Source organism: Gossypium arboreum, chromosome 4, assembly GCF_025698485.1.
Source record: "Gossypium arboreum isolate Shixiya-1 chromosome 4, ASM2569848v2, whole genome shotgun sequence".
Classification (NCBI taxonomy): domain Eukaryota; kingdom Viridiplantae; phylum Streptophyta; class Magnoliopsida; order Malvales; family Malvaceae; genus Gossypium; species Gossypium arboreum.
This window is the reverse complement of record NC_069073.1, coordinates 98,930,954-98,954,713: the sequence shown is the minus strand read 5'-3', so window position 1 is coordinate 98,954,713 and position 23,760 is coordinate 98,930,954. Positions and strand designations below refer to the sequence as shown.

General features: G+C 35.3%; 2 non-coding genes across 2 annotated transcripts; both read left to right on the top strand.

Annotated features, from left to right (window-relative positions):
- The first annotated feature begins 9,984 nt into the window (after positions 1 to 9,984).
- Positions 9,985 to 10,090, top strand: LOC128292504 (small nucleolar RNA R71). Its single transcript, XR_008282489.1, has one exon. It is a non-coding gene; the product is annotated as a small nucleolar RNA R71 (small nucleolar RNA).
- Positions 10,091 to 13,016: 2,926 nt separating this feature from the next.
- Positions 13,017 to 13,123, top strand: LOC128292506 (small nucleolar RNA R71). Its single transcript, XR_008282491.1, has one exon. It is a non-coding gene; the product is annotated as a small nucleolar RNA R71 (small nucleolar RNA).
- The last annotated feature ends 10,637 nt before the right edge of the window (positions 13,124 to 23,760 follow it).

Genomic DNA, 23,760 nt, shown 5'->3' with positions numbered 1-23,760 from the left:
ATTTCATATACCATAGTTTCCATGTATTCCACATATATTTATTTTCCTCTTCCTCCTCTCCATTCCACATCCTTAATGTATATAGCATTCTTGTAAGTACGATTTCACAATTTACTAATAAATGCTCACATCAAACTGCCCACATGAGTCATAGTCACTCACTTATTTATAATTTGAGCTACAGAGCTCCAAATTAAGATCCGTAAATTTCCACTGAATCTAGACTCACACATCTTTCCACCATAAAATTTTCATAATTTTTGGTTTAGCCAATTAGTATAGTTTATTCATTAAAATTTCCCCTATTTCACATTCTGACAGTTCTGATCTCTCTTCACTAAAAATTAATTATCTCACAGTACAGAAATCGGATAATGTTCTTGTTGATTTAAGCCTCTAATTATTTTTATCCAAATTTTTGTGATTTTCTAAAGTCAGAACAGGGGATCACGTAATCTTTCTGAACCAGTATCACAAAAACATAAATATCTCAAAATATAAAACTCCTTTTTTTGTTTTGTTTCTTTAACATGACAATAGACTCATTAAGCTTTAATTTGTTATCTCATTCAGTCTCTGATTCATTTTCTACTATTTTTGGTGATTTTTCAAAATCACGTCACTGCTACTGTCCAAAACAGTTTTATTGCTAATTCACTCTTTCACACTTTCTTTGTATTAACCTCATTTTAACATACATATCACAAATCATTTTCACCACATTTCATACATCACAAGTATAGGCCCATGATCACAAGGTCACCATAAAATCATCCTCATGTATAACTTACTTGTTTATAACCTTACCACATCCTAGTCACTTAATGAACACATCATTCACATAACCAAGTTCCTGCACTTATTCATCACAAAACTCACAAAGCAATACATAGAGAGTCTCCCGTTGAACACTTTGGATCAATCCTCGATACTTTATGGTTTCAGCACATAGCTCCACCCATCATATAGTTTGGTCTCTTGTACACATGGTGAACACCCAGTACCACCCATGTGACCTAGCCAATTTATCTTGTAGCTCTCTTGTCTACATGGTGTCCTTCACCTGGAACCACGCATGTGACCTAGCTACATATATCCCGTAGCTCTCTTGTCTATATGGTGTACACATAGTATCACCCATGTGACCTAGCTACATCATAATGTCTTGTAGCTCTCTTGTACACATGATGTGCACTCAGCACCATACATGTGACCTAACTACATACTATCTGTATCATCCAATCTTTCCAAAAGTTCAACCGGGATTTCTCTCTCTTTTCCAACAATTTCACCAATCAAGTAATTATCCACAAATATATTTCGAATATTATTATAAAATATCATAATACAAGTAATATTGATGTATTACTTACATATAAACTTACATCTCATTTAATATCAAGGCAATAACATTAAATTAGACATTGCCTTATTAAAAATCATATGAACTTACAATTTCCCATATTATCCATAATCATAGAAATCACATTTATGTATGCTAATTCAATGCACTTCATGCACCATAGACATGTTTTTAAATCAATTCATAAACTTGGCACCATAATCATTTAATTTAACATAATTCAGTTAATTCACTAAATTTAACTTTCAAATATAAATTATAGCATTACTGTTGTATTATTATCATACCAACTTACATACTTTCGACACCTCGGAAATTATAATAAATATATCAATTTTACATTGAAGCATGCATGAATTAATGCTTATTATACATATGAACTTACGTCGATACTAAAACGGCCATTTTACCAACTTTCCCAACTTTCGATTTTTCTCTCATTCTAGGTTCAAATCTCATTTTCCGGGATCTAAAACATCATATTTTACTTATTTAATTAATGTACTATTCAAAACAGTCCTTAACTCAAACTTTGGAAAAATTTCAATTTTGCCCCTAAACTTTTGCGTATTTACACTTTTGTCCCTAGGCTCGGGAATTAAATTTCATCCCTTATTCTTATGTTTTATGACATCCTGATCACTTTTCCCTTTTATGGAAACATCAAATTCTCACTCTAACATATACTTATGACTATTAGGTATTTTTACCGATCAAGCCCTTTTACTCGTTTTCACTCAAAACCGAGTAGCACAAGTTGTCTAACATAATTTGAAACCTCATATTCTATCATAAAACAGAAAAATAAACACATTTCACCTATGGGTGAACCCTAGCTTAAATTATTGCTAGAATAAGCTTAATCAAATTACTGGGATTCCAAAAACGTAAAGAACTTGAAAAATGGGGTTAGAACGGACTTACTATTGAGCTTGGGAATCTTGAAAACCCTAGCCATGGCTTCTCCCATGCTAATTTCGGCCTCCATGAAACGATGAGTCAATTTTGGCTTTATTTTCCCTTTTTATTTCTTTTAATTACCAAATGACCAAAATGCCCTTCCTTACTAAACTTTCAAAAATTCCATCCATATCCAATTTTTGTCCATCACTTAGAAATTGGTAAAATTTCTATTTAAGACCTCCTAATTAATATTTCAAAGCAATTTCATACTAGAAACTTCTAGAATGCAAGTTTTGCAACTTATTCAATTTAGTCCCTAACTTCAAATTGAGCACTTTATGCATAGAATTTCTTCACGAAATTTTCACACAATCATGCAATCATATCATAGACCTCAAAATAATCATAAAATAATTATTTCTCTCTTAGATTTTGTGGTCCCAAAACCTCTGTCCAACTAAACCAACTAGACCTAATTTTGGGCTATTACAATCATTAGCATGATATGTAACATCCCGAAATAGGGCCTAAACGGAACAGTGGTTGTGAAACCACAAATACGAGGTATAAAAATTTATTTTATTATTATTTTGAGGTTCATGATATGATTGCATGATTGTGTGAAAATTTCGTGATGAAATTCTATGCATAAAGTGCTTAAGTTGAGATTAGGGACTAAATCGAATAAATTGCAAAACTTGCATTCTAGAAGTTTTTAGTATGAAATTGCTTTGGAATATTAATTAGGAGGGTTTAAATAACAATTTGACCAATTTCTAAGTTCATGGACAAAATAGGAAATGGATGGAATTTTTGAAAGTTTAATAAGGAAGGGCATTTTGGTCATTTGGATATTAAATGAAATAAAAAGGGAAAAATAACACAAAATTCATCATCTTCTTCATTAGCACGAAATTTCAAGGGTTCTCCATAGCTAGGGTTTGTTTCAAGCTTTCAAGCTCAATAGTAAGTGATTCCAAGCCCCGTTTTTAATGTTCTTTACGTTTTTGGAGTCCCGGTAGCTCGATAAAGCTTATGCTAGCAATAATTTAAGTTAGGGTTCATATTTGGAAAAATACCCATAGGTGAAAAGTGTTTATTTGATGTTTTATGATAGAATATGAGGTTTTAAATTATGTTAGACAACTTGTGCTATTCGGTTTTAAGTGAAAACGAGTAAAAGGGCTTAATCGGTAAAAATACCTAATAGTCATAAGTACATGTTAAAGTGTGAATTTGATGTTGTCATAGAAGGAAAAAATGATCAGCATGTAATAAAACATAATAAAATAGGATGAAGTTTAAATTACGAGCCTTGGGGCAAAAGTGCAAATATGTGAAAGTTTAGGGGTAAAAATGTAATTTTTCCAAAGTTTGGGTCAAGGACTGTTTTGATAAATGTGAATATTAAATAAGTTAAATTTGCTATTATAGATCAAGAAGAGCGAAATTCGGGAGTAGATCGGGGAAAAGAAAAAGTAAAGGACTAAATTATAAAGTTTAGTCACATTTTGTATCGAGGTAAGTTTACAGTAAATAAATGCAATATTATTTTATTTTACATTATTATTGTCATTTTCCAGCATTTATATACTTATTTTCTTTGAATATTTAAAGTCAAATTAAAGGCGAAGTGATAGAGAAAAAGCGTTAGGAAGCGCCGTTTGAACCTTAGGAATGTTAGGATATTGGGGTTGACAGGACAGGACAGGACAGAAATGAGCTATGTAAGTCCATATCAGATATATGGCTTTGGAGACAGGAATGAGCCATGTAAGCCTATATTAGATATATATATGGCATTGGAGACAGGAATAATTCATGTAAGTCCATGTCGAAGACATGGCATTGGCGAGATATTGATAGAGTGAACGACCTAGTATCCTTAGTATTCGAGTGGTTCAACGGGTCATTGTACACGTTAAATTACAGTGAATTATCAGCAAAAGGGAAGGTAGATTATATTTATGAATAGTGAAAGGTCGTAAGAAAGAAGGTAAGTGAGTAAAGAAGAAGGTAGAAAATGAGAAGTAAAGAAAGTTTATGAGGCTAGGTGACATTATGTATAATTATTCATTATGTTGAATGTTGTAATTTATTTGCTTGTAAGCTTACTAAGCCTAGTGCTTACTCTCTTTATTTTCTTTTTTTTATAGTTTTATCAAGCCACTTAGGGATCGAAGGAAACGTTGAGACCCGATCACACTATCGAAGAAATCACATTGGTATAGTTACACGCTTCGCTTTGTGTATGGCATGTATAGGAACTTGATTTCTTTTGATATGATCGATCAATGAATGATGTGTAAATACTTGCTAGTGATTAGCTAATAGAGTGGCTGATTATATACATGTTTAATAGTATGTATGATTAAGTAGTAACTATCACATGAAAACTAAGAAAAATGTAAAAGTAACTTAAAAACAGATTCAAGTATCAGAAATAACGGGATTTTGAAAAATCACAAGAAATTGTAGAGATATGGGTTGATGGTGAATAATATATGAAATTAAATCTCATTGTGTCTATTTTCATATGGAATAAGCAAAACAGGTTATTTTCATATGGAATAAGCAAAACAGGTAAAGGTTTTGTATTTTATAGGGTATCTGAGTTTTGGTGAAATAGGGCTAGAGCGATTTGTGGATCCCCTATTCCAAATTTAGAAATTCACCATAAATTTTACAAAAATAATTAGGTGGTGTACTTTATATGGTTAGAATCCTTATTGAATCTAGTTTTAATAGAAACAAATGGTATAGTCATATGATTTTTTTACATAGAGAAAAGTGGTTCGTAGTAAGTAGAGGCCAAAGGTCTTGATCAATTCAAAACAGGGTAACTTTAACTAATAAACTGTACTAATTGGCTAAGTCAAAATTCTAGAAGAAAATTAGTAGATAGATATATAAGTCTAGTTTCAGGAAAAATTTATGGATCTTAATTTCGAGTTTTGAAACTCGAGAATTGAATTTTTAAGCAACCATGACGCAGAAAAATAGTTTATTCCGAAAATTAAAATAAGTGGTTTAGAGTTGTTTAAAAGGTAAGATAAGTTTAGTAACACCTCAAGCTTGACTCTGGTGACGGTTTCGGGCATGGGGGTGTTACATGATAATAGTATGAGTTTCATAAAAAATGGAAAATAATTCTATGTAGCATATTTTATTGATGGAAAATGTCAACCCAAAAGGTATGAGTATTTCTATTATCCTAACCATAAATATTCTCTTTAAACTAGTCAAATGGAGTAGGTAGATCATACAATGAGTAAGAACTTCAACATAAAAAAAGATGATAACTATTCTAGTTGCAAAATTTGAGTGATAGAAAGATGAAAATAACATGAAAAATGAAGATTACTATGATAAATAACATTAGAAATCAGGGAAAAAAAGAAAAAAAAGTAAACAAGCGCTAGAAAGAGGAGAATGAGCGTAAAAAATGTGGTTGAAGGCTGCGCACGGGAGTGGCAGGAGGCCATGTGAATCTGCAGTGGCTAGGGTTAGGGATTTTGGGTGAGAGAGATGATGAATAGTGAAGGGTATTTATAGATTTTGGGACACACGGCCAGGGAACACGCCCGTGTTCTCCAATTTTTGCCCGTGTGATTTGCGAATTTTGAATTTGGGCACGTCTAACATTTTGCCCACACCCGTGTTCCTTGGGCGTGTGGATGCACACGGCCGTGTGGCACGGTCGTGTTTGTCTTCGTTCGCTTCTTCCACGCCCATGTATGTAGGCCCACGACTATGTTGTTTTGGCAGGTTCACCCACAGTTGCTTGGCACAGGCATGTCGCATGCCCGTGTTAATTTGACAAGTTCGGCCATGGTTTCAAGGCACGGGCGTATCACACGCCCGTGTTGTTTTCGCAGGTTCGCCCGTGGCCATGTGGCACGGCCGTGGCAATTTATTGTAGCCCGTGCTGGGGAAAATCTTTGCCCTGTTTCCACATAGTCCTAAGCACGCCCGTGTGCTTGGCCGTGTTTGTGTGGTAAACCTGTATACAAGATCTCCGTTAGTAAGTTAGGTACTAAAATTTAAAGAAGTTAATACAATTAGTGCTCGGGTTGCCTCCTGAGAAGTGCTTATTTATAGTGTATGCTCGACTTACCTCTCCATTGAATGGTCATGGTGGTTCGAGGAGTTTATACTCCTCATTCCTGCTGTGAATCTCATAAAAATAAGTTTTAGGCAGGTATTGTTCACCTTAAAAGTGCCGAACTTGGGATGACTTATCTCGACTGTACCAAATGAGAAAATGCTAAGTACCGTAAGAGGAATTTCTTCATTCGGTTTGGTAGTGATAATGTGAGGATCTACTGCATCTAATAAAACTTTATCTCCAACCTTAAGTTGATTTGGAATGGTATTGAGCTTGTTCTGGCATAGTTTTGATTTATCGTGTGTTCTCGATTTATGTGCCTGCCATTCATCTAGCTCCTCAATTTGTAGCCTTCGTTCTTCATGAATAGTGTTGGAACGTCGGTGCGTCCAAGGCGCAGCGAAAAAATAAAATAATTAAAAACATTACGGCGATCCAAACCATGGATCCATGTGTAAGGAATGTATCGGGGTGATAAAAGGTTTCAAAATTACCGAAACTTCAATCTGAGTAGACAGCGGCGCCTATGCAATGGGAATCCTGAACCACTATCGAACCAAACCGCAACCTTTCTGATGTTGGCCTCTACGTAGTCCACCCAGTTGACAATGAATGGTAGAAAAATCTCAGAAACTATTTCAGTGATTTTTATGCTTGACGGCTGCTAGACCCTTTAGCATAGTTTCGGGCTTATTTATATATTATCTCTTTAAGGTTTTTACCCTTGCCATATATAACACCCTTTTAATTGGTATATCTTTTTAATGAATATTAATTCATTAAAATTAATCTGAACATAATAGTCATCATTAAAATAAATATAATAATGTTTAACCGAAAATTATAATTACATTAATTATAATAAAGATTTCGGTAAACTATATTTATTTAAACTTATATATGAACCAAATTCATATACTAATGAAATTATGTTCTGATTATGTGTACAACATCCTTGTACGTATAGTATGTTCAACAATTTGATTGCCCAATTAAATTAATTCTATAATTAATTTAATTCATCTGACAATCAGAATACAATACCAACTATGTTTTACTCCGTTCATTTCAACCATAAGGTGTAACCCTATAGGTTCTTGTAACGTTAGCAGTAATATTAGAATGATTCTAATGTTACAAACAATGAGTGGCATCTAGTAATGCATCATTGCTACCTAAGTTACGAGAAGTCATGATTCGACATAACCTTTTGTGATTAACCTTTCATGCATTAATCCTTAAGTCCTATATCTTTGGAATGGACACAAGTCATGGAATAGTCACACTTGCATAGTCCATCCCATGTTTCTTGATACCTTAAGTGAACTATGATACACAAATAAGTATGACATCTCATATCAACTTATTTGAGCATGGTCATGCATTTCTAGTCTCACTCAATCAAGTGGCCTAAGATATTACTCCTATTATGTAGGAGGGACTTATCCTATATTGATCAACCATATCCCTCTACATAGATTGTGTTATATCCAACATTAGTCTTTATAGAACAACCAGTTACGATGTTCGTTTGACTATATCAAAATATACAACTCACAATGTTGGGATAATGATGATCTCAAGTACGAGGATCATATACATATTAATCACTATGAGTAATGTTGTGGCAATTACATAATAATCCAAGAAACATACTCATAGCGAGTCACCCAATATGTTGTTCTCTAACACACATATTCATGCATTGATTTTGACACTCCATATCAATGACAACTCTTTATCATCAATCAACTACATGTTAGTCTTAATGCATTATTGTTGTCCTAGCCAACAATAATACTTGACTAAGGATCTTTTAAGAATAATCATATTATTCTCAGGATATTATTATAAAACAGTTTATTTATGTACACAGAAAATAAACTGAAATAATAATGGCAACGCCTTATATCAATAAACATGATAAATCAAGTATGTTATTACAACCATCTCGTGATTGATCTTTGGGCATACTCTTACAAATAGGTCCTCTACTATTGCTTGAAAATGGCTCATGTACTTCCTTCAAACTTATTTCCTGCAAAGTAGGTTGCACCATATTTTCAGTTTTAGTAGAATGGTTTAGACAATCACCTTCAATTTTCGATGTGTTGCCGAAATTGCGAACTTGAAGGATGATTGTTTCGTCTCCCACACGAAGTGTGAGCTCACCTGTGCCAACATCAATAATCGTTCTAGTAGTTGCTAAAAAGGGCCTTCCTAAAATCAAAGGAGTGTTGCTATCCTCCTCTATGTCTAGAACAATGAAGTCAACGGGAAATATAAATTTATCGATTTTAACTAGTACATCTTCAATAATACCCCTAGGAAATCTTATAGTTTTATCTGCTAATTGAATGCTCATCCTAGTCTGTTTGGGTTTCCCAAGACCTAGTTGTTTAAACATTTTGTAAGGCATGACGTTAATACTAACCCCTAAATCAGCTAATGCATTATTAACATCTAAACTATCAATTAAGCAAGGAATTGTAAAACTCTCTGGATCTTTCAATTTGTTGGGTAGTTTATTGTGTAGAATAGCTAGGCAAACTGCGTTTAGCTTCACATGCGAAGCCTCATCCAACTTCCGCTTATTTGTTAAAAGCTCCCTTAAAAATTTCATTACGTTTGGCATCTACGATAGAGCTTCAATAAACGGTAAGTTAATATGTAATTTTTTTAAGAGTTTAAGGAATTTATCAAATTGTTCATCTGAGCGGCCTTTCCTTGTCGCATTAGGGTATGGAACACGAGGTTTGTATTCTATACTTATCGGTTTCTGCTCATTGTGGTCTACCTCACCTTTACCTTTGCTTATCTCAGTTTCTTGCCTTGGTTCTGGTTTAGGTGTGAATAACCCTTCCTCATCTTGACTTGTAATCGCGTTGAGTTGCTCCCTTAGGTTAGATTCTGTGTTGCTTGGCAAACTACCTTATGGTTATTTAGAAATCAACTTGGCAAGCTGTCCAATCTGAGTTTCGAGCCCTTGGATCGATGCTTGTTGATTCTTAAGTGCTATTTCGGTATTCTAAAAATGATTTTTTGACACAGATATAAACTTTGAGAGCATCTCTTCAAGGTTCGGCTTCTTTTCTTGTTGGTAAGGTGGTTGTTGGTAGTCTAGAGGTGATCTCTGATTTCCTTGGCCTCCCCATGAAAAATTTGGATGGTTCCTCCAACCTGATTGCAAGTGTTGCTATAAGGATTGTTTTGAGATCGAGAATTGTTACCCATATAATTTAATTGCTTGTTGTCCATGTTGTGACCATAAGGTTGGTATTCTGAACTGTTTGATCCACATCCACTTACTTCGCACTGCATTACTGGGTGAACCTGTGAAGAACTAAAAAAGCCATCAATTTTCTTATTCAAGAGTTCTACCTGATTAGAGAGCATGCTGACCAAATCAACGTTATAGACACCAGCTATTTTTGTTGGCTTTGTACTCATGACTTGCCACTGATAGTTATTCAGTGACATCTCCTCTATAAACTCATAAGCATCTTCAGGTGTTTTATTATTGATGGTTCTACCAACAGCTGCATCAACCATTTGTCAAGTCGAAGGATTCAGGCCATTATGAAATGTTTGAACCTATAGCCAGAGTGGTAACCCATGGTGAGGGCATCTTCGCAAAAGGTCCTTATATCTCTTCCATGCATTGTAGAGTGTTTCTAAATCCATCTTTAAAAAAGAAGAGATATCGTTACTTGATTTGTTTGTTTTAGCTGGTAGAAAATATTTTAATAAAAACTTTTCGGTCATTCGTTCCCAAGTAGTGATTGACCCTTGTGGTAACGAGTTCAACCACTGTTTAGCTTTGTTCCTTAACGAAAAGGGAAACAACTGAAGGCGAATGGCGTCATCAGAAACGCCATTAATTTTAAAGGTATCACAAAATTCTAGGAAATTTGCCAAGTGAGCGTTGGGATCCTTATCCTGCAAACCATCAAACTGAACAAACTGTTGTATCATTTGAATTGTGTTAGGTTTCAGTTCAAAATTATTTGCAGCAATAGCAAGTCTAACTATACTTGAATCAGTTCCTATTAAATTAGGTTTAGCATAATCATACATAGTGCGCGGAGTAGGATTTTGATTAACAGCAATTGTAGGAGGTAGCAGATTTTCTTGGTTTTCAGCCATCTCCTCGGTTGTGGTTTGAATATTGTCCTCTTGCTCGTTCTCTGTGTATCTTAAGCTTCACTTTATTTCTCTTTGGTTTTTGCGAACTGTACCATCGATCTCATTGTCAAAAAGTAATGGTCCTGACGGGTTTATTCTAGTCACAAACTATAAGAACCTGCCAGAAAAAGGGAAAAAAGAAGAATTAGTAATAAAAATTAGAATAAAATTTAAATTGCAGTAAAAGTAAATGGCTAAATGAATAAAAATCGAGTACTCCTATTATCTTAGTTCCCTGACAACGGTGCCAAAACTTGATACGTGATATTCGTGACAGGTTTTAAATATTTATAATGAATCGTTCTTGAAACTAACTATTATCACGATGAAGGCAAGTGTACCTATCGAACAGTAGTATAGCAAGACCGGATTATCAAACCCAAAGGAACTAAAAGTACTAGTATTAACTATTTTTTATTATCTAGCCTAAAAAAAATAAAAGGGTTTTGTTTATCTAACTAATAAACTAAACTAAGAAATCACAGAAAATAAATTCGGGGAAAATACTTTTTGGAAAACTCGATTGATTAAGACAATACCTAAGGAAAAATCCACCTAGACTTCACTTGTTATTTGACTCTGAATTGGACGATTTATTCATTCAACTTGTTCCGTAGAGATCTCTAAGTTATATTATTATCTCTCTTGAGACTAACAACGTCTAACCCTAGATTGAATAATTGAAATCTCTTTCTACTTAATGCCCTAGGGTTCCATTAACTTGATCTATGGATCTCCTTATTAGGTTTCACCCTAATCCGACAAAATCTTGTCACACTATCTCTAGGCGCGCAACCAACTCTGCTTAATTATGACAAATCTACTCTTAGACAAGGTTTATTCCTCCTCTAAATAAGAGCTTAAGTTGAATCAATATCCTGAAATATCAAAACAAGAATTAAGAACACATAATTAAGAACAAGTCAAATATTTATCATACAATTCAGATAATAATAACAAGATTCGTCTTAGGTTTCATCCCCCTTAGGTATTTAGGGTTTTTAATTCATAACTAAAAAGGTAAACATCTCAGAAGAATAATGAATAAAAAACATAAAGAATAACCCAAAACTCCTAAAAGGAAATTGAGGGGAGATCTTCAGTCTTGATGATGAATCCAGCTTCTGAGATGGATCAATTTGCTTTCCTTGAGTAGTTCCCTACTTCCTTCTCTGTGCGCCCCTTTTTCTCCTCTTCTAGGGTGTATTTATAGGCTTTGAAATGCCTAAGAGCCCTCAAAATTGGCCTTTTCCGAATTGGACTAAACTTGGGCTCAGTAGGGACACGCTCGTGTGCGATTACTTCAGGCTGTGGTCAAGCCTGTTAAATAGGCACAGGAGTGTGGTCTACCCGTGTGAGTCGTGCTTCGATTTTGCCAAATTGACACGGTCGTGTGAGGAAGTCTAGGCCGTGTTGATTTCGTATGTTGGCCCATTTTCTCTGTTTTTGGCCCGTTTCTCATTCCTTTCACTCTTTTATGCTCACCTAAGTATAAAACATGAAATTAAGGCATTAGGAGCATCAAATTCACCAATTTTAAGGAAAAATCATTGATAAAATGTGCTAAGCATGAGATAGAAATATGTATGAATTACATTTTATCAAGGTTTATATTCTAGACTTGCCGATTTTTGTTCGTTTTGTCCTACCTCATTCTTACCTTCGCTTACCACCGGTTCTGGCCTTTGTTTTGCCACTAACCCTTCCTCATCTTGAATGGAAATTGCATTGAGTTGCTCCCTTGGGTTAGATTCAGTGTTGCTTGGCAGGCTACCTTGTGGCCGTTCGAAAATCAACTTGGCAAGCTGTGCAATCTGAGTATCGAGCCCCTGGATTGATGCTTGTTGATTTTTAAGTGCCGTCTTAGTATTCTGAAAATGAGTCTCTGACACTGAGATAAATTTGGTTAGCATCTCCTCAAGGTTTGGCTTTTTCTCCTACTAGTATGGTGGTTGCTGAAAGCCTAGAGGGGGTGGTGGTTTCTGATTTCCTTGGCCTCCCCATGAAAAATTTGGGTGATTCCTCCAACCTACATTGTAAGTACTATAAGGATTATTTTGAGATCGAGGATTATTAACCATGTAATTTAATTGCTCGTTCTCCATGTTGTGGCCATAAGGTGGGTATTCTGAACTGTTCGATCCACCTCCACTTGCTTCGCACTGCATTACTGGGTGAACCTGTGAAGAACTAAGAAAACCATCAATTGTCTTATTCAATACTTCTACCTGATTAGAGAGCATGGTGATCGAATCGACGTTATAAACACCGGCTGCTTTTGTTGGCTTTGTCCACATGACTTGCCACTGATAGTTATTTAGTGACATCTCCTCTATAAAATCATGAGCATCTTTAGGTGTTTTATTATTGATGGTTTTGCCAGCAGTTGCGTCAACCATTTGTCAAGTCGAAGGATTCAAGCCATTATGAAAGGTTTGAACCTGTAGCCAGAATGGTAACCCATGGTGAGGGCATCTTCGCAAAAGGTCCTTGTATCTCTCCCATGCATAGTAGAGTGTTTCTAAATCCATCTGCACAAAAGAAGAGATATCATTACGTAATTTATCCATTTTAGCCGGTGAAAAATATTTTAGTAAAAACTTTTCGGTCATTTATTCCCAAGTAGTCATTGACCCCCGTGGTAACGAATTCAACCACTGTTTAGCTTTGTTTCTCAAAGAAAAAGGGAATAACCGAAGGTGAATGGCGTCATCAGAAACACCATTAATTTTAAATGTATCGCATATTTCCAAAAAGTTTGCCAAGTGAGTGTTGGGATCTTCGTCCTGCAAACCATCAAACTGAACAAATTGTTGTATCATTTGAATTGTGTTCGGTTTCAATTCAAAAGTATTTGTAGCTACAGCAAGTCTAACTATGCTCGATTTAGTTCCTGTTAAAGAAGGTTTAGCATAATCATACATAGTGCGAGGAGCAAGATTCTGATTTACTGGATTAACAGCAATCGCAGGAGGTATCAAGTTTTCCTGATTTTCAGCCATCTCATTGGTTGTGGTTTGAATATCGTCTTCTTGCTCGTTCCCTGTGTATCTTAAGCTTCGCCTTATTTCTCTTTGGTTTCTGTGAACTATGCGATCGATCTCACTATCAAAAAGTAATGGTCCTGACGGGTTTCTCCTGGTCATAAACTAAAAAAACCTGTCAGAAGAAAATAAATGAAGAATTAGAAAGTAAAAAATTCAAATTGCAATAAAAGTAAAATGGCTAAAGTAATAAAAATTGAGTTTTCCTAATATCTTAGTTTCCCGGCAACGGTGCCAAAAACTTGATACGTGATATTCGTAATAGGTTTTAAATATTTATAATGAATTGTTCTTGAAACTAACTATTATCACGATGAAGGCAAGTGTACCTATCGAACAGTAGTATAGCTTTAGCAAGACCGAATTATTGAACCCAAATGAGCTAAAAGTACTAGTATCAACTTTCTTTTTATTATCTAGCCTAAAAAATAAAAGGGTTTTGTTTATCTAACTAATTAGTTAAACTAAGAAATCATAGAAAAGAAATTTGGGGAAAATACTTTTTGGAAAATTTGATTGATTAAGACAATACCTAAGGAAAAATCCACTAGACTTCACTTGTTATTTGACCCTGAATCGGACGATTTATTCATTCAACTTGTTCCGTAGAGATCCCTAAGTTATATTATTATCTCTCTCGAGACAAACAACGTCTAACCCTAGATTGAATAATTGAAATCTCTTTCTTATTAATGCCCTAGGGTTGCATTAACTCGATCTATGGATTCCCTTATTAGGTTTCACCCGAATCTAGCAAAATCTTGTCACCCTATCTCTAGGCGCGCAACAACTCCGCTTAATTATGACAAATTTACTCTTAGACAGGGTCTATTCCTCCTCTGAATAAAAGCTTTACTTGAATCAATATCCTGGAATATCAAAACAAGAATTAATAACACATAATTAAGAACAAGTCAAATATTTATCATACAATTCAGATAATAATAACAAGATCCATCTTAGGTTTCATTCTCCTTATGTATTTAGGCGTTTTAGTTCATACTAATGAAAGAACATATCTCAAAAGAATAAAAATAACAAAATATAAGAAAAACCAAAAACTCCTGAGGGAATATGAAGGGAGATCTTCAGTCTTGATGGTGAATCCGGCTTCTTAGATGGATCAATCGGCTTTCCTTGAGCAATTCCTTGCTTCCTCCTGTGCGTCCCCCCTCTTCTCCTCTTCTAGGGTGTATTTATAGGCTTTGGAATGCCTAAGAGCCCTCAAAAGTGGCCTTTTTCGAATAGAACTCTGCTTGGGCTCAACAGGGACACGCCCGTGTGACACGCTCGTGTGCGATTACTTCAGGCTGTGGTCAAGCCTGTTAAATAGGCACGGGCGTGTGGTCTACCCGTGTGAGTCGTGCTTCCATTCTGCCAAATTGACACGGTCGTGTGGTCTGCCCGTGTGAGGAAGTCCAGGCCGTGTTGATTTTGTATGTTGGCCCATTTTCTTCATTTTTGGCCCGTTTCTTGTTCCTTTCGCTCTCCTATGCTCACCCAAGTATAAAACATGAAATTAAAGCATTAGGAGCATCAAATTCACCAAATTTAAGGATAAATCATCCATAAAATGTGCTAAGCATGGGATAGACATATGTATGAATTATGGTTTATCAAAGATCAAATATTTTTCCACCCAAGGTCGGTCCAAATGATGATCATTTTATATACTTTATATTTAACTTTTATCCAAGTTATATTAGGCTAAAAATTAATATAAAGTTTGAGGGAGAAAGTGGTCTAATGTGCTAAGCATTAAGACTAATCCAATAAGAATATTTTGCAGCCCAAAACCAATGTAATAAGCTGACCTAATCAACTTATTTAGCTGATTAAATTAATTGCAAAATAACCCTCAAGTTTCCTTAAAATTCTATTCAAATCCCTCCACTATTTTTGCATTTGAAGATTTGCACTAAGCTAAATTTAGCAAAGTTTGAAACATTTAAATTTTGCTCCCTGTGTGGCTAGCAAAGGGAAGTGTGTGGTTGCTAATTATTTGCTATTTTTAGCAGCCAATCCCACCTATAAATACACCCTTCACCTATTCATTCAACATACCATTCATTTTCGACACATCTTTCTCTTTAATTTGCTTTTCCGTCTTCAATTCCCTTCTTTGCTTTTCCCTTTTTCTTGTTCATTCCCTTGCCGATTTCCCTCTTGAAAAAGAGCTTTCTTCCACCCTGGAGTAGCATCCATAAATTTTTCGTAGAGGCCTTGGTTTAGCAGAATGAGTAGAGAAGAAGAGAAGTGCACTAGTTTGGCTTCAGAGAAATATTGGGTTTGCTTTCTAGTTCCCTTCTCCTTAATTTTCTTGTCTATGTTGTGATTATGAATATGAATAATTTTTTTGTTGTTTTTCTTGTTCTAATTAAAATGGATTAAATTCATTCGAGTTAGATTGATTACATTCTGCCCACTTGAATTAATAAAATCATGTTTGTATTGTTATAGGTCTTGGTGAGTTGTTCAATTAAATAAAACCATGCTTATGTTATACTTGCATTACAAAATGTAAGGTAACGAATGAATCAATTATTATACGTATTGAAATTATAATTAATTGATACAATATTTAATTGGTGCATGTTTAATCTTCTAAGGTAGTTGAAGGTTAAATTAGCGACAGTATTAAACGGTACATTAGCCTTGCATAACTTGCAAGATTATTGTGATTAAATTGTTTCAATATAGAAATATATTGTTACCTCACTTAATCTTTTATGTGCTTATGAAGATTGATTAATTATTTGAATTGACATTGAAAAATGTTCAAGAGATTGGTTAATTTAATAAGTACGTATGAGCAGTAGTTAGCAAATTACCAAGTTGTCATGAAATTCTTCGTAACAACATGAACATGAGTTTAGTAATTCTAGGTTAAGGAATGTAATTTATCGAACATAATTAGGTCATATTGGTTAAGGCCATATTTTTGAAATCGTACTTTGGAATTTTTACTTTTATTTCTATTAATTAGTTAATTTTTTGTTTTTAGTTTTTAAGATCACTTCTTCAAAACAAAATATTTTTCCCATCACCAAAGTGTTTGATTTACATTTCATAAATATTTTTCTTTCACAGTCCTTATGGGTACGATAACTCGACATTTACTTGTCACTTTATTACTTTTTTGCGATTGTGTACACTTGCACATTTTCGTCGTTCTAGAATGCTTCGAGCCTATTGAGGCCACATGGGCATAATTACCTATCCCACAATTTGGAGTTAGCTGTTGTGGTCTTTACGCTCAAGATTTGGCGTCCTTATTTGTATGGTGAGAGTTGTGTTATCTACACCGATCACAAGAGTTCTAAGTATCTCCTATCCCAAAAGAAGTTGAACTTGAGATAGAGGCGCTAGATTGAGCTGCTGAAAGATTATGATTGCATGATTGAGTATCATCCCGACAAAGCAAATGTGGTTGTTGATGCTTTGAGTCAGAATTTAATGTTGAGTTGCGAGCCATGTTTTCATGGTTGAGTCTAACCAATGATGGTGGCTTGTTGGTTTAAATTTAGCTGAATCCGACTTTATCACATTAGATTAAAAAAAGGTAGTTAGTTGATGGGTTTCTATCGAAAAAGATCTATCTAGTTGAGAATGGTAATGGTGAAGACTTTGATTTGAATCCCGACGGTATCTTAAGTTTTTGTGGGAGGCTGTGTGTGCCTATTGATGTGGAGCATAGGCATGCGATTCTTACTGAGGTACATAGTAGCCCCTATGCTATGCACCCTAATAGTATCAAGATGTATCGGGATCTTCAAGAATTATACTGGTGGCCTAGATTGAAATGGGATGTTATCGACTTTGTGCGCTGATTTTTAGTATGTCAGCGGGTGAAGGAAAAACACGAACATCCTTCGAGTTTGTTACAGTTGATATAGATTTCGTAGTGGAAATGGGAGAAGATTACTATAGACTTTGTCACGATTTTTCCACTAACCCCGACGAAGAAAAATTTAGTATTGGTGATTGTCGATCGGTTCTCAAAGAGTGTACATTTTCTAGTAGTGCATACTAATTACTCAATGGAGCGATTACCTGAACTATACATAAAAGAGATAGTTCGACTTCATGGTGTACCGATTTTGATCATTTCTAATAGAGATCCATGTTTTACCTTGATATTTTGGAGGAGTCTTCAAGGAGCTTTGGGTTCAAAGTGTAACGCCCCCTACCCGTGTCTGAATGTAACACCCCGAACCCGAGACCATCGCCGGTGTCAGACACGAGGGGTTAACAAGCCAAGTTCACATGTTTTGCCCACCAATTTGGCATTTCCAGTCAGGCTGGAAGACTGCGTCACCGTCGCCTTAAAAATCATATCTCGAGCTTCAAAACTCAGAAACTGGTTTCGTAAATTTTCCCTGAATTTAGACTCATATATCCATCCATGGATTTATTTCTAGAATTTTTGGTCGGGCCAATTGGTACAGTTTATTAGTTAAAGTCACCCATGTTACAGGGATCGACTGCTCTGACCTTCTTGCGGTATAACTTGAATATCTCTCTGTACAGGGCTTTAATGCTGGTGCCGTTTGTTTCTAATGCAACTAGACTCAAAATGGAATCTGTACATATAAGGTATGTCTCCTAATTCTTTCTGTATAATTTATAGTGAATTTTTTAAAGTTGCGACAGGGGACCCAGAAACCGTTCTGGCCCTGTTTCACAATAGCTTCAATATCTCTTAACATGTAACTCCTATGATCATTTCGCTTCTTCCATATGAAAATAGACTCATTAAGGTTCATTTACATAGCTTATTCACTATTTAATACCATTCCTACAATTTTTGGTGATTTTTCACATTCACGTCACTGCAGCTGGCAGCATCTGTTTTAAGGTAGGTCTTATCTATTTTTTTGTAGTCTCCATCAACCAACTAGTCTTGCCATACATAGGTTCACATATGATCATTTTAACCATACCAATGGCTGATCATGTGACCAACACTCCCATTTCCGATCCATAATCACATCATGACACCATATATATACATTCAAACCACAAATACTCTAAGTTCATGCTTCCTTTTACGAGCCATTTTCGCATGGTCGTATACATATACATCGCCACATTTTTAAACCAACAAGGGGTAGTCCTATACATGCCATTTCAAAGTTCAACCAAAATTTATACCAAAATAGAGGCGTGGATAGTGTGGATGACTTCGACTTTATTGATCCCGAATCCGTTTGCTATCGAGCGAAATCTATAAAACAGAGAGCCAAAGCAACGGGTAAGCATTTTATGCTTAGTAAGTCTCAAGGAATATAATCAGCTTTAATTAAAGCAATACATTCACATAACCAAATGCATCATTTCATTAATGCACATTCACATAATCTTACTTACTTCACCATCCCAACACTTATGTTCATACACAAATAACGGCTTCATTAAGGCCGATAACTCGCTCCATCATAGGAGCGGATATTCATACGCTCTACTCCTAGCGCCAGCAAAGCACACACCGCACTTACCTTGTCATTGGGAAATTTCACAAGTGCATTAGCTGAAATTTTCCAGCAAGCTTATAATTTTCAAATCACATACCTTCGGAGTTTAACCGGACGTCGCTACTCGTTCAATCGCCTTGGGACATAGCCCGGTTATGGTAACCCGCACCAAGGCCTCACGGGACTTAACCCGGATATCACGATTTGCACAAATGCCTTGGTCTTAGCCGGATTTAACAACTTGCACGAATGCCTTGGTCTTAGCCCGGATATAGCTACTAGCACAATTGCCTTGGTCTTAACCGGATGTAATTTTCAGCATAATTGTCTTCGGGCTTAGCCGGATATCATTCAATTTCTCATGCACACATACATCAATAATCATTGGACATACATATTTCATTTTCCTTACTAAGGCTCAAACACAATTATAATCATTAGCATATTCGCCTTGGGACTTAGCCGGGTGGAATTCAAATACTCATACACACATAATCAATAATCATACACATCCATATTTCATCTCACATAATTCAAGTAAGGTCACTTCTTGAGGACTTACCTCGGATGTTGTCGAACGGCTTTTACGGCTATTCGATCACTTTTTCCTTCCCTTGTCCAATTGTGGACCTCTTAGCTCTTGAGCTAATTCAAACAAATTCAATTTATTAAAACCTCATTGTGCTAGCTTATGGCGAATATGACAAGGAATTTAAATGGTCATATGGCCACTCTTTAGCTTGAATACACAATGGTCATGCACATTTTATACTACATCAAGCAATTCAATACAATTTATTTGAGCATCAAGGAAATGCTAAGGCCTTCAATAGGCTACCCAAGGCCGAATATTCATGTACATGTTGAGGTCAATTTTGCACTTAATACCTCACAAAAACAGCATGTAATTTACTAATTAATGCTTTGCACATTGTGGCCCAAAACTTATAATATAGCATCAAGCACTTATATGTGTGCTAGGCCGAATTGTGCTTGCAATTTCACAAGCATTCTTCCACATTTTCTTCTTTAAACCAATATATTCATCACTTAGTTCATAACCAAACATAACGTGCAATCATATATATGCATATATGAGCATGGCCGAATTTCAAGGTGTCCATAGCCATCCAAAACACAAATTTTAACTAACATGCAAGAAGCATGAACCATGCTCATGAATGCATCATGGCCGAATATGACAATCATGCTCCTTTTCAACTTCAATCATGATAAAACAAAAAAGAAAGCTCAAAATCTTACTCAAGAGTAGACAATCCATCATTGCATGCATCATCATCAAGCTTCACACTTAGCATGCAATGGCTTTATCACCATAACAACTTTGGCCAAATACCATTTCCATGGCTTAACAAAGATTTGAGCCATGGCTAACATGCACATCAAGTTAGCAACCAAAACATGCATGAAACTCCTAACACAACCTCATACATACCTTAATCTTGATGCAAACTTAGCCAAATCTCCTTCTAGATCTCTTCCAAACCAAGCATGAAGCAAAATCCTCCTTCTTCCTTAGTTTTGGCTCAAAGAAAGGATGAACAAAATTTTTTCTTTCCTTCTCTACAACTCACGGCAATGGGGGATTACCACACTCACACACATTTTTTTCATTTTTTATCACCCATACACCTTTGTTTATTATTTCACCCTAATGCACCAACAAAACATGTTTCATGACATGTTTAGCCCATCCTCCTTGTCATGGCCGGCCACCACCTATAAAGGGGAATTTGACATGCAAGTCCATTATTTTGCATGCATGCTTTAATTAGTCATCACACATTTCCTATCATACTTTCAAAGTTCATTACTAAGTCCTTTCTTGTGGAATTCACCCTTATAACACTAAATCAATCATCATAAAATGTCATACATGAGCACACACATATTATAGGCATCAAAATAAATTTTTAATTATTTTTATGCCTCGGTTTTGTGGTCCCGAGACCACCTTCCGACTAGGGTCAATTTTGGGCTGTCACACTGACGCTGGGACAGGATACAAGGCATTATCGGACTTAAACACAAACAGTCATGGAAACCCGACCATAAAATTTCATTCAAATTTAAAAATTTTCAATTTTTATCTTAAAGTCCCTTATTTGGGCTTACAAGGCCTTAAGCATGCTATGAAAGTAATTAGGGACTAAACTGGGAACTTCAAAAGGTTCGGGAAAATTTATGAAATTTTTCCATGAAGCGGAGCCACATGCCCGTGTGGACACAGGGACACGCCCGTGTGTCTTCAACACGCCCATGTTCTCAGGCCGTGTAACTCTCTGATTATGACAACATCACAAAAAATGAACCACACGGCTAAGCCACATGCCCGTGTGTTAGGCCGTGCCCTCCAGACGACTGAGACACATGGCCGTGTCTTTGCTCGTGTGACTAACACTTAGGCTATTTTCAAGCCTTTGTGTTACCCTTAATTTCCACAATTCATTACATATATTAAGGACACATATCATGACATCATTTTAATGATTTAACCTCCTTCATTAAGATATATATTCTTAACATTAACATGTCATTATTCACGTATTTCACATGCTCGTGCAATATTAAGTCTAGATGCTATTAAGTCTAGATGCAAACATCCATGACCATTAATCTTACTATTGCACCACCTTTATTAATAATCTAGAATTATTCACTTATCACTTGTGTCATTAGACCTTGAGCATTCAAGTTCTATCAACATCATCATCTTCTTTTTTTTTTTCTATATCATGCATTTTCTCATAGCAATGACCGGTTCAATTGGTCATGAAGCATTTATCATACACACATGTTATACACCAACATGCATGTTCAACAAGCATATCCACATCACAAACATTAGGGCTTAACATGGATAAATAGGCTTACAAGCCATAATCATTATAAGCCACATCTCATGGCTATATACATCAAATCATTATAAGCCAATACATTTGGCTACTCATAACAACATATATCAGAAAACTAAGTCCCTATACATGCCACTCACTTGGAATCGCTAGCATAAATATATTAATATTCCAACGAAGATGTCTCGATAGAGTGATGCTGCCTCCGACAATCTCCAACCCTGACCTGAAAATGCTAAGGAAATGGAAAGGAGAGAGTAAGATTTACACTTAGTAAGCTCGCATGAAAAATAATAAGCAATGAGATAACATGCTATTTTCAAAATTCTTTCTATTTATTCGAAGTCTAGTCAAGCTATTTTCTTGAGTCCTGATCACTAAATTATTAGTATCTAGAGCTACAAAACTCCAAATTGAGAACTGTTAATTTTTCTTGAAACTAGACTCACATATCTTCTTACCATAAAATTTTTAGAATTTTTTCTGCATCCAATAAGTACAGTTTATTCTTTAAAATTACCCTTGTTTTGCTATTTGGCAGTTCTGACCTCTCTTCACTATAAATTAATTATCTCATAGTACAAAACTTGGATATTCTTCTATTTTTTTCCCTTGAAAATAGACTCATTAAGGATTTTAAGAATATAAATTATAACCTATAATAACTTTTGTACAATTTTTAATGATTTTCCAAAATTAAAATAGGGGAGTCTAAGATCACTCTGACCCTATTTCACAAAAATTTAAATATCTCATCATATGAGATTCCTTTCTTACATTGTTTCCTCTATCTAAAACTAAACTCAATAAGATTTTATTTAATATTTTACTCAGCTTCTAACTCAATTTTCACTATTTTTGGTGGATTTTCAAAGTCGGACTGCTGGTATTGTACTAATCTATCTTAGTGCAACATGATGATAACCATCACAAATTTGTCATAGAAATTATTCTCATAAATATCACTCATTCATTTGCACTCTTATCACAAGTCCATTCCATTTCACATGACAAACACGTGCTTATGGGTTTCGAGTACGTACTTTTGCTATCTCTTAGGACAACCACTCGTCTAAACATGACAATCATATACATCATACTAGTATCATCTAAACATAGATGAGTTTATAATTTCAAGTATTTCCATGCCAATTCTTATATTAATTCCCATTGAATTCCTTGGAATCTCAATGGATATCACATTTATCGTCAAGTCATGCAAGCGATCATTTCAAGTACGCACTCCCGCGAACCTCACTCATTATGGCGGGATTACCAGTCCAGGCTAAATCCCCGTATCATAACTCATAGAGTGTTGTCGGGATTACCAGTCCAAGTTAAATCCATTACAATTACATACACTCTTATAAGTTCAGATCTGAATTACTAGTCCAGGCTAAATTCAGTCCTTAATCAGATTACCCGTCCGGGCTAAATCCTTAATGCACCCATATTCTTCGAGAGACTCGACCACTTGAGGAACACCCGTTCGGGCTAGATCCTTTCTATATTGAGATCAACGGATTACCCGTCTGGGCTAAATCCTTTTCTGCAACACATGCAGGATCTCATGTCATGTAAAAAATGCTTTATCCATCGGATATCCCTTTTTATTCAATCAAGATTTCCTCTTTTCATCAAGTATATCAATATGCATAGATGACCATGCAATGTACATTCAATTCAACACATTTTCATGTTTATTTGGGCATTAGTCCAAACAAAAAAAAATAACATATCATCTAGTTTTCATACAAACTTATTTATTTCATTTAAAATGTCAATTCCCGTCAAATGTCCATTAACA